The following is a 12375-nucleotide window of genomic DNA, read 5'->3' on the forward strand; positions in this document are numbered from 1 at the left end:
AGAGAGGGATTGGCCCAAAGTCACCAGACTAACTTTCATGTCTAAGGCAGGACTAGAACTCACCGCCTCCTGGTGATTGGCCCAAACTCACTCAGCTGGCTTTCATCCTTAAGGTGGACCTAGAACTCACCATGCCTAAGGTAGGACTAGAACTCACCATCTCCTGGTGATTGGTCCAAAGTCACCCAGTCAACTTTCATGCCTAAGGTAGGACTAGAACTCACCATCTCCTGGTGACTGGCCCAAAGTCAGCCACCAAGCTTTCATGAGTAAGGCAGGACTAGAATTCCCTTTCTCCTGGTGATTGGTACAAAGTCAGCCAGCTAGCTATTTTCAGGCCTAAGCCAGGACTAGAATTCCCCATCTCCTGGTAATTGGCCTAAAGTCACCCAGTTGACTTTCATGCCTAAGGCAGGATTAGAACTCACCGTCCCCTGGTGATTGATGCAAAGTCACCCAGCTATTTTCAGGCCTAAGCCAGGACTAGAATTCCCCATATCCTGGTAATTGGCCTAAAATCACCCAGTTGACTTTCATGCCTAAGGTAGGACTAGAACTCACCATCTCCTGGTGATTGGTGCAAAGTCACCCAGCTAACTTCAGGCCTAAGGCAGGACTAGAATTCCCCATCTCCTGGTGACTGGCCCACAGTCACCCACCAAGCTTTCATGAGTAAGGCAGAACTAGAATTCCCTTTCTCCTGGTGATTGGTGCAAAGTCACCCAGCTATTTTCAGGCCTAAGCCAGGACTAGAATTCCCTATATCCTGGTAATTGGCCTAAAGTCACCCAGTTGACTTTCATGCCTAAGGCAGGACTAGAACTCACCGTCTCCTGGTTTCTAGACCGGCACCTTAACCAATACACCCAACTGTCTCTCCAGTTTGTTAGCAAATACCCATCATCCTCTCCCTCCCTCCCACCCAGGTCTCCGGCCACCAATCGTGCTTGTGATTGCAGGCAGGGGAAAGCTTCCTGACCCAAACCTTCCATTTTATTATTTATTTAACCTTAATTTTTATTATTTACTGCGTGCTGCATCGGGTGGGACTATCGATTCTCCCGGAAGACGGATAGTCCTGTCAGAAAATAATCAATATATATAGCCGTCTTGTGCCAAACATCAGCCTGAGTGACTGGAAGTTTGTTTGTTTGTTTGTTTGTTTGTGACTTTCAGGTAACACCGATTTTCAACCCAGCCAGATGACTTCTTTAGGGGTCTTGTAGAATAATCCAGACATAAAATATACCATGAAACCATGTTTTCCCTTCCTAAGTTCAGCATCCTTCAAGCATTAAAAGCTGATCTGGTAATACAAGCTGACAAAAAGTGATAAAAGAACCCATTTGATTCTTGTCTTAAAAATAAGGGGGAAAAACTTCCTGACAGTGAGGGCGATTAACCGGTGGAACAGCTTGCCACTAGAAGTTGTGGGTGCTTCATCACTGGAGGTTTTCAAGAAGAGACTGGGACAGCCATTTTTTTTTTTTAATTTGATTTATATGCCGCCCTTCTCCGGAGACTCAGGGCGGCTTACAATGCGTTAAGCAATGGCCTTCATCCTTTTGTATATTTTATACAAAGTCAGCTTATTGCCCCCACAAACTGGGTCCTCAATTTACCCACCTTAGAAAGGATGGAAGGCTGAGTCAACCTTGAGCCTGGTGAGATTCGAATTTACTTTAATTGCAGACAGCTGGTGTTAAATTACAGTGCTTTAGTCTGCAGAGCTATCCAGGCTCTATTTGCCTGAAATGGGATAGATTCTCCTGCTTGAGCAGGGGGTTGGGCTAGATGACCTCCGAGGTCCCTTCCAACTTTGCTATTCTGTTCACAGGCTGTTAGTGAGATTTGTATTTCCGGATTTGTTTACTTCTGTAAGCTGCCTTGAGTCACTGCGAGTTCGGCAGCCGTATAAATGCTCTTAGTAAGTAAAATTTCTCTAATCCCCGTTGAAAGCCATGTGAGATATCAGCTGTCTCCACCGCCACATCATGAGAAGGTAAGAGCCAGATATCCCCTTTGCCATGATAAAGGCTTGTGTTGGGATTTAGAGATGAGTCATCCAGCCTTCCCTATTCTGGTGCTAATTTAGGGTTCCAACGTTGAAATCCAGGCCATCTGGAGGGTATCAGGAAGAATATCTTGGATCTGTCCATTTTCATGAAAAGAAGGACTGGGGGGTGACATGATAGCAGTCTTCCAATATTTGAGGGGCTGCCACAAAGAAGAGGAGGGGGTCCATCTATTCTCCAAAGCCCCTGAAGGCAGGACAAGAAACAACGGATGGAAACTCATCAAGGAGAGAAGCAACCTGGAACAAAGGAGGAATTTCCTGACAGTGAGGACAATTAACCAGTGGAACAGCTTGCCACCAGACATTGTGAGTGCTCCATCACTGGAGGTTTTTAAGAAGACACTGGACAGCCATCTGTCCGGAATGGTATAGAGCCGTGATGGCGAACCTATGGCACGCATGCCACAGGTGGCACGCGTAGCTATATTGGTGGGCACGCGAGCTCAGCTCCAGTGGGCCTGGAAGTTGGCAAATGGGCCATTTTCAGCCTCCAGAGGGACTCCGGGGGTGTGGGGAAGGCCGTTTTCGCCCTCCCCAGACTCCTAGAAAGGTTCTGGAGCCCGGGGAGAACAAAAATCAGGCCTTCCAGTCCCACCGGAAGTTGGCAAACAGGCTGTTTTCAGCCTCCGGAGGGCTTCTGGGGGGGGGGGGTGAGGAAGGCTGTTTTTGCCCTCCCCAGACTCCTATAAAGGCCCTGGAGCCTGGGGAGAGAGAAAAACGGACCCACCGGGCCATTGTGTGCCAGGAGTGGGGGGTGGGGGGGGTTGTGCACGCATGCACAGGGGCGAGGTGCATAGAATTATGGGTATGGGCACGCGTGTGACACCCTCCCCCCCCCACGCTCCCCACGCTCCTGGCACGTGATGGCAAAAAGGTTAGCTATCACTGGTATAGAGTTTCTCCTGCTTGAGCGGTGAGCTGGACTAGAAGACCTCCAAGGTCCCTTCCATTCCTCTTATGCTATTTCCTAAGACCTCCATACATGATTTTTTTTTTTTTTGCTTTAATTTATATGCCGCCCTTCTCCAGAGACTCAGGGCGGCTTACAATGCACTAAGCAATAGCCTTCATACTTTTGTATATTTATACAAAGTCAGCTTATTGCCCCCACAAACTGGGTCCTCATTTCACCTACCTTTGAAAAGATGGAAGGCTGAGTCAACCCTCACCAGCTGCCCATCAGGAAGGAATCCCTCTCCTTCCCTTCATTTCTTCATTTCAGCAGCTCGGTGGTCTTTAATTTTCTCAAATTTTTTATTGCCTTTGATCTCCTTTCATGCCCCAATTTCTTTGGAAAGTTCCAGCCGAGATGGCTGCACCCCCAACCACCACTCGGCCAAGCTGTGATTTATTTTTTTATTTTCTTTCTATCCAAGGGGAAATCTTCCGAGCAATTAGTGTTGAAAGTTACACTGGGGCAAATTGATTGGTCTGAGGATCAATGAAGCCAGAGCCGGGCGCAGGGTAAGGCACTTATTTAATTTGGCAATTAGAGGCAGGAGAAAACGAGAGGGGCGGCATTCGCATTAGGGCCTTTCTCTGGAGAATCGGAGCTCATCTCGGCAGTCTGAGCAGGACTCGGGAAAATGTACTTAACCACGTTACAGAATTAACCTCCTTTTGGGAGTGGGCACAATGCACAGAGTCATCAACTCATCAAAGCCATCGGTGGCCTCTGTCCCACCCAACTCACAATCACAAAGCACGTTTTTATTTATTTTATTTATTACATTTTAATTTGATCTCCCCTACAAGGTGACTCTTACAGGTTTTAATCTGTAATACGTTGGGGGCGGGGGGGAAACAAGCAGTCATTTGATGATTAACCAACTGGAAGTCTCATATAGTGACTATTAGGTGACTGATTTAGCAAATGTTCAAAGTTACAATGGCAGTGACGCTTAATAGCAATAGACTTATATACCGCTTCACAGTGCTTTTACAGCTCTCTCTAAGCGGTTTACAGAGTCAGCATCTTGCCCCCAACAATCTGGGTCCTCATTTTACCCATCTCGGAAGGATGGAAGTCTGAGTCAACCTTGAGCCTTTAGTGAAATTCGAACTGTCAAACTGCAGACAGCAGAAGTAGCCTGCAGTACTGCACTCTAACCACTGCGCCACCAAGGCTTAATAATGACATAAAAAGGATTTTCACGTTTAATTACCACCTTCTTAGAAACAAAACTCCTGCTCCCAATTGGGATTGTCAATGGAGGAGCCTCTACAGGGCTGTTGTATTAAGAGATAGATGGCTGATGGGGTTTGGAGCTAATAATGCAGTCCAGATGTTTTGTATTTTTCCAGGTTTGGGAAGGGAAAATCTTTGCACATGTTTGGAAGGATAGATAAATTAGGGCTGAGATAATAAAAGTTCGTTTACTTTTGCAATGAAATGCAAACGTATCTACTTGCAAATCAATAAAAATGTTCTGATTCAAAATTCGTAATTCTCCAGGATTTTGTCATGCAATTCGCTGATTATGGATAAATCTGCAAAAATGTCCCATATGTCCAAATGACAAATGAACAACAAATTCCCTTAGGGAAATTACTTTGCAAAAACCGTGTTGGGTTCGATTGTCTTCCAAGGGGTGCAACCTTGGGAACTTTAAGGGGTGTGGACTTCAACTCCCAGAATTCCCCAGTCAGCCATGTTGACTGGCTGGAGAATTCTGGGAGTTGAAGTCCACACCTCTTAAAGTTCCCACGGTTGAGAAATATTGCGTTAGACAAAATAGTACTGCAAGATTCCCATGCTTGGAGTCGGTTGCATCGGCACACATGAAAACATTACTCCTGCTTTACAAACTGTTCTCTGGTTCTACGAATTGGACAGATTCCCGAAAAACCAAGGAATGGAAAAGGCAGGGACTTGGTAACCGTCGCCATCTCTAATGCATGCTGGAAAGTCCTCTGCCAAATGGGGTCTCCCGGCCACCAGTTAATTGTATCTGCCCAGCCATAAATCTCTTGGACGGTCCACTTGCCAAGAAGCTGACATGGCCAGCCATCCTGGAGAGATCCCAGCGACAAATTCTGGGATGAATTCAAAGGTTCTTTGTCCTACATCTCATGTCCCAGTAACCCTGCATAAATATGCTTAACCTCTTCTCTTTCTTTCTTTCTCTTTCTCTCTCTTTCTCTTTCTTTCTTTCTCTTTCTCTCTCTTTCTCTTTCTCTCTCTGTTTTTTTTCTTTTTCTTTTTCTCTTCCTCTTTCTTTTTCTCTTTGTCACTCACTCCACTCTTATTTCCCTATCTCTCTCTTTCACTCTCACTGTCTCTCTTTCTCTGTCTTTCTTTTTCTCTTCCTCTCTTTCTTTCTCTCCCTTTCTTTCTTTTTCTCACTCACTCCCATCTTCATTTCCGTCTCACTCACTTTCTCTCTCCTTCTTTTTCTCTTCCTCTCATTCTTTCTCCCCTTATTTCTCTTTCTCACTCTCCTCTTTCTGTTTCCGTTTCTCTCTCTCTTTCTCTTCCTTTCTTTCTCTCCCTTTCCTTCTCTTTCTCACTCTCTCCCATCTTTATTTCTATCTCTTTCACTCACTCACTCTTTCTCTCTCTCCGTCTTTCTTTTTCTCTTCCTCTCTTTCTCTTTCTCCCAATTTCTCTTTCTCACTCACTCCCCTTTCTATTTCCCCGTTTTTCTCTTTCATTCTGTTTATCTCTCTTTTTTCTCTCTTCCTCTCTTTCTTTCCCTCCCTTTCTTTCTCACTCACTCACTCCCATCTTTATTTCCCTGTCTGTCTCTTTCATTCTCTCTCTCTCTTTCTTTTTCTCTTCTTCTCTCTTGGGTCATGAAAGGTCTGCAAGAAAACAGCCAACCTCAGAGAGCACCAAGGAGCCCTGAGCTCCAGAGACTCCCTTCTACTGGAGGAGAAGAACCTCTGGGCCTCTTTCTCTGTTTGCTTCTCACCTGCAATACGTCATCCCATCCAGGCTTAAGGGCGGGAGATGGTTTGGACCACGAATCTTTTCTTTCTCACCTCCTTCTGCTCGTGGGCTGGAAGATCTAAGTCAGGGGTCTCTAAATGTGACCACTTTAAGATTTAGTGGACTTCCGCTCCCAGAATTCCCCAGCCACGGGCAATTCTAAGAGTTGAGGTGGCTGACTGGGGAATTCTGGGAGTTGAAGTCCACCTGTCTTAAAGTTCGGAGAGTGCTTGGTCTAGAACAGTGTTTCTCAACCTTGGAAGCTTGAAGATGGGTGGACTTGAAGATGGGCAGCGCTGGCTGGGGGATTCTGGGAGTTGAAGTCCACCCATCTTCAAGCTTCCAAGGTTGAGAAACACTGGTCTAGGTTCAATCCAGCTGGCCAGGGGTGAGGGGCCATCAGGACAGAACAAGAAGCCCCCAAAATGGCTCGGCCACTGCTAGCCGATCTAAGAATATCATCACAATGTGATTGAGGGTTTTTTGCTTGCTGTCTGTTGGGGAAGCGAGGATAATTAGATAGCTGGGTGGGCACATGCTTTGCCAGTCAATTAGCAGGAAGGCACTTTGTGGCTCCGCATTGCAAGCGACCTCTGGAAGCCTTTTGTACTTGTGGCCTAATTACGTGGCAGCCAGAGGATGAATCAGCCACGCGGACAAGCTCCGTCTCCCTCTTTCCGAGAAGCCGATGATCCCACCACTCCTCCACAAAGAAGCAGGGCAGCCTGGCACAGGGATTCAGGCAAAATTCACACGATGGTGACACAGCCCCACCCCAGCGGCACAAAACATAGCATTGAGGGGAAGACGGGGCCTGCTGCAGGCCCAAAAGTCCTCCGGGAAGGATTTGGATCATTCCTCAGCCTTGCGGGCCCAAAGCGTTTGCCTAAGCAGGCTGGGGAATTTTGGGAGATGTAGTCTATCCTCTTAAATTGGCCACGATTCAAAAACATTAGAGAGTATTTTCCGTCAGTCTACCACAACTTCCAGAATTCCCCAGCCAGTATTGTTTTGGGGGACTACAGCTCCCAGAATTCCCCAGACAGCATCATTTTGACAGCACCATTCCCAGAAACCCCTAGCCAGCATTGTTGTTATGGTCTACAGCTCCCAGAATTCCCCAGACAGCATTGTTTTTGGGGACTACAACTCAGAATTCCCCAGACAGCATCATTTTGGGGACTTCAGCTCCCAGAATTCCCCAGGTGGCATGATCCAACCTCATTGCTGTATTGGCTTAAGCTCTTCCTTCTTGGAAGCTATGCAGATAACAGAATAACAGAGTTGGAAGGGACCTTGGAGGTCTTCTAGTCCAACCTCCTGCTCAAGCAGGAGACCCTGTACCCAGACCAATGGCTGTCCAATCCCTTTTTTTAAACCTCCATTGATGGAGCACCCACATCACTGGTGGCAAGTCGTTCCACTGGTTAACTGTTCTCCCTGTCAGGAAATTCCTCCTCAGTTCCAGGTTGCTTCTCTCCTTGATGAGTTTCCATCTGTTGCTTCTTGTCCTGCCTTCAGGAGCTTTGGAGAACAGGTGGACCCCCCTTTTCTTTGGGGCAGCCCCTCAAACACAGGCAGTTGGGTTGCCTTCAGCCGGGACATCCTTTGTCAGTGGCACAGCCTTCAGCCTGCTTCCCTTAGGATCCCAGGGATAAGCCCCACCCGATTGGAGGGCTGGAGCTGAGAAGCAGAGGCCCAACATCATTTGTCCAGCTTGGCATAAGGTCTCCTGCCTTGAGAAGGGGGTTGGACTAGGAGACCTCCAAGGTCCCTTCCAAGCCTAGGATTCTATGGTTGAGACAGACGGCTTCAGACACAAGCCCAGATCCTTAGATAACAGCTAGGCTGAGGCCAATCGCCTTCTTCCCACGGCCACATTTCCCGGGTCTTCTTGCAATACGAGGGTTGTGTGAAAAGGTGTTGGGTTTGAAGAGCTGCTGAACAGAGAGGCTCAGCCAGTCTTTGTAAATGTTGAAGGTGTAAATGCTTCAGACGTTGTGAATGCTCCAACACTGGAAGTTTTTAAGAAGAGGTTGGATAACCATTTGTCTGAAGTGGTGTAGGGTTTCCTGCCTAAGCAGGGGGTTGGACTAGAAGACCTCCAAGGTCCCTTCCAACTCTCTATTCTAATTCTAATTCTAATTCTAATTCTCTTCTCTTCTCTTCTCTTCTCTTCTCTTCTTTTCTCTTCCCTTCCCTTCCCTTCCCTTCCCTTCCGTTCCGTTCCGTTCCATTCCATTCCATTCTATTCTATTCTATTCTATTCTATTCTATTCTATTCCATATTTCTATTCTATTCTATTCTATTCTATTCTATTCTATTCTATTCTATTCTATTCTATTCCATATTTCTATTCTATTCTATTCTATTCCATATTTCTATTCTATTCTATTCTATTCTATTCCATATTTCTATTCTATTCTATTCTATTCTATTCTATTCTATTCCATATTTCTATTCTATTCTATTGTCTCCTCCATCATCTTTTCTCCTCCATCCCTGAGAGAATGAAGGTTCCCCAACCTTGGTTAAAAGGTGGGGTTCCTTTTGGGACCTGATTCCTTGAAACAGATTGTTTTGCCCATTTAGTGGGTCATAACCCCAGCCATGAAGAGACATTCTGTGTGCTGAGAGAGGAAAAAGATCAGCTCTTTAACACAAACATTATTGCTGGGTTTTTTTTAAAAAAAAGAAAAGGAAAAAAAAACTTCATTTAGCACCATTCGGGGCCCAGAGCACATTTTTTCTTACATATTTTTAAGGCCTGCTGTAAGTAAAAGAGTTAATTAAAAACTTCTTTTTAAAAAAGCTGTGTGAATTAGAAACAGGCGCGGGCGCCCTCTAGAGGTGGTCTGTGCAACTGCAGTTCAGAAGGTGGCTGAGATGCCAATCGCTCGGATGATTGAAAGATCATTGTTTTCTGTGCAAAATTTCCCAGAAATCATGACTTTCAGCTTTCCCCCTCTCGCCTATCGACATAGGTTGGACTACTGCTCCCATTATCCCCAGCCAGCTTAGACCACTGCTCTTCCACCATGATTAAGCTGTGGACCAACACATGAAGGAAACTGCATTTAGTTCTCTACTTATGACCATAACTGGGACACGAATTTCCATTGCTAAGCAGGGTGGTTGTTAAGTGAGTCACACCCAATTTTATGACCTCTTCTGCCACCTCTTCCCTTTTGTTAAGCGAAACACTGCAGTTATTAAGTGAATCATCAGGTCATTAAACGAATCTTCTGGTCTTCTGTTCCTCTTTGGGGAGGGGGGAACCTCTTAAGGTCATTTTGGTAATTCTGGGAGAAAACCATAGAATGCCCTTCAATTGCCACCAAGAAAGAAATAAAGTACCTTGGGCTCCTCTCTAAATTTAATTTATTTCTAATTCGTCTGGCACAGAACAGCCATGCTGGCAGAAGGGCCTCCAAAATACTCAGGATAGTAAAATGCCAACTAGAGAACAAAAACTCAGGAGACTCCCAAAAGTGGTTCCTACCCAGGCAGCAAAACAAGAGGTGATGTTTTTTAAAAAAGGAAAAAGAGCAAAGCTATTTCTTTTGTGCAAATTTTAGGAGCATCACTGGACACCCCTTCATCTAATTCACTTGTAAGTGGAGATTAGCAGGTTTTAATTCCCAGATTTGCATGCAGAAGCCATCGCTGATTGCAGCTGGAACTAAACATAATAAGACAGCTGACCTGCGGCTTCCAGCCTGCCAGGAGAATTTTAACACCATCAAACATCCACATCTGCATCTCCCAGGTCCTTGGGAAGGACCGGAAGGGTGGATAAAAATGTCAAATCCAGCCTAAACATCTGACTGACTGTGTGGGACCAACCATAATAATGTAGAAACTCAGCACCCACCCACCCTCCTAGAGAATGAAATATTTTAGGGGATATTAAAAAGGCAGGATAGACTATTTCCACTAAAGAAGAAATGGGGGAAATATCTTAAGGGAGGCAGAAACCAGCCCCAGTCTCCCTGCCCCAAGCAGAAACTGAGGAGGCCAGCTTTTAGAAATGCAAATGTGGTAATCCATTCAGAAAGACTGGGCCAGACAGAGACTCCAGAAAAGCAACACAATTAGGCAAGCCAAAGGTTGACAAGATTAGCTCAGACAAACACCTAGGATTTGCATTTCCCCTTTTGCCTATAGCGCCGGCCATGACCCCTACATGACCCCATAGGGATCAAGAAAGGTATAAAAACCCACCCTACTCTTAACTCCATTTTGTTAGCTGTCCCAGAACTGCACACTTTGGTTCAGTTCATCGATAAAGTTTCTTTCCAGTCAGCCTCCATTTTGTTTCCAGCACCTTTCACCAGGCTTGGATGTGGACCTGGATTTTTCTTCCAACAATAACATCTATTTGCTTAATTTATCTACCACCTTTCCCTGCAAATAAAAGCAGTATGAGATTTTCCATAACACTGAGCTAAAGAGATCAAAACAGAGCTATCCTAAGTTGGAACATAAAGCACCGGATCTATTGAAGAGACTGGATGCAATCAAGGAGAATCTTTGTAGCTCAGGGTTGAAATCCTTGGGGCTCTCTGAACTGGGTGGGGGTTTTTGCAGACGTTTCATGACCCAACTAGGTAACAACATCAGGTGCTGGAAAGGAGGGGAGTTTGTGGAGAGGAGGAGGAGAATTATGGAGTCCTTGGTGCTCTCTGAGCTTGGTGGTTTTCTTGCAGACGTTTCAAGACCCAACTAGGGAACATCATCAGCACTACAGGACTAACAGTGATGATGTTACCAGGTTGGGTCATGAAACATCTGCAAAAAAACCCCACCCAACTCAGAGAGCACCAAGGACCCCCCAGTTCAACCCTAAGCTATAAATATCCTCCCTTTGTTAGTCCAAACACCCTCATCATCCTGCCGGAGGAACAATAATAATAAGTGTTGATGATCAGGGGGATAATAATTGGCAAAGTCAACAGGAAGGAGGGAAGTGAGAAAGGGCTGTGAAGAAAGGAGAGGAACAGGTTGCACTGCTACCTGGGGAGGCCGCTTGGGCCACAGGTGGCCCTCCTGGGATCTGAGAGACGAGCCACCAAGCTTCTCTTCCTTCCTGCAAACCTTCCTCTCCGAAGGCAACGAAAGGCCTCTTAGTGCGAAGGTGCCGGGCGGCTATTATTATCTGAGTTATGAAACATGTGCTCAGCGCACATGGAGGCCCAGTGCCTCCCCCTCCCCATAGGCGCCCGGTTGCCAAGGTCTCCCAGGTAGCTATGGAAACCTCCCAACAGGATACGGCGTGGATGCCAGCCCCGTGCAAAGTGAGGCTGCCTGAGTGTGACTTTTCTCCCTCTCCGATTCTGCCTTGAGGAGGAGGAGGAGAAGCAGAAGGAGAGGGAGAAAGAAAATAGAATAGGGCTGGAAGGGACCTTGGAGGTCTACTAGTCCAGCCCCCTGCTGTAGCAGGAGACTCTAGTCTATACCACTTCAGACAAGTGGCTGTCCAGTCTCTTGGTGCTCTCTGAGCTTGGTTGTTTTCTTGAAAATGTTTCATGACATGTGGTGGCAGCCGAAAAAGCCACTGCAATCTTAAATTGCATTAACAGGGGGATACAATCAAGATCAAGGGAGGTACTAATACCACTCTACAAAGCCTTAGTAAGACCACACCTAGAGTGCTGCATCCAGTTTTAGTCACCAGACCCTAGAAAAGAGGTTGAAACTCTAGAAAAAAGTGCAGAGAAGATGATTAGGAGACCAGAGGCTAAAACAGACAATGAACGGTTGCAGGAACTGGGCATAGCTAGTCTAGGGAAGAAGGAGAAGGACCAGGGGAGACATGAGAGCTGCCTTCTAATATTTGGGGGGCTGCCACAGAGAGAAGGGGGGTCGGCTTGTTTTCCAAAGCACCCGAAGGCCAGACAAGGAATAATGGATGGAAACTGATCAAGGAGAGATTCAACCTGGAAATGAGGAGAAATTTTCTGACAGGGAGAACCATTAAGCAATGGAACAGAAGTTGCCTTTGGAAGTTGTGGGAGCTTCATCCCTGGAGGTTTCCAAGAAGAGACTGGACTGCCACCTGTCAGAAATGGTGTAGGGTCTCCTGCTTGGGTGGGGGGTTGGACTAGATGACCTCCAAGGTCCCTTCCAACTTTATTAAATCTGTTAAAGTATTTTAGTACTTTGTTAAGCTAAATCCATAGTACAACAGCCCAGCACTCATGATGTTACCTAGCTGGGTAATGGAAAACCTGCAAAGAGCACCAACAGGAATCAACACAAATTCCTTACTTGAAGAGAACTTTATTCTGCCTAGGGACAGCGTGGGAAATTCCTGTCCTTTCCCCTGTTTTGCAAAACTTTGTGCTCTTCCGAGTTGCTTTGATT

Source organism: Pituophis catenifer, unplaced genomic scaffold (genome assembly GCF_029215685.1).
Source record: "Pituophis catenifer annectens isolate HBS135680 unplaced genomic scaffold, rPitCat1.0.hap2 SCAF_4, whole genome shotgun sequence".
NCBI classification, from domain to species: domain Eukaryota; kingdom Metazoa; phylum Chordata; class Lepidosauria; order Squamata; family Colubridae; genus Pituophis; species Pituophis catenifer.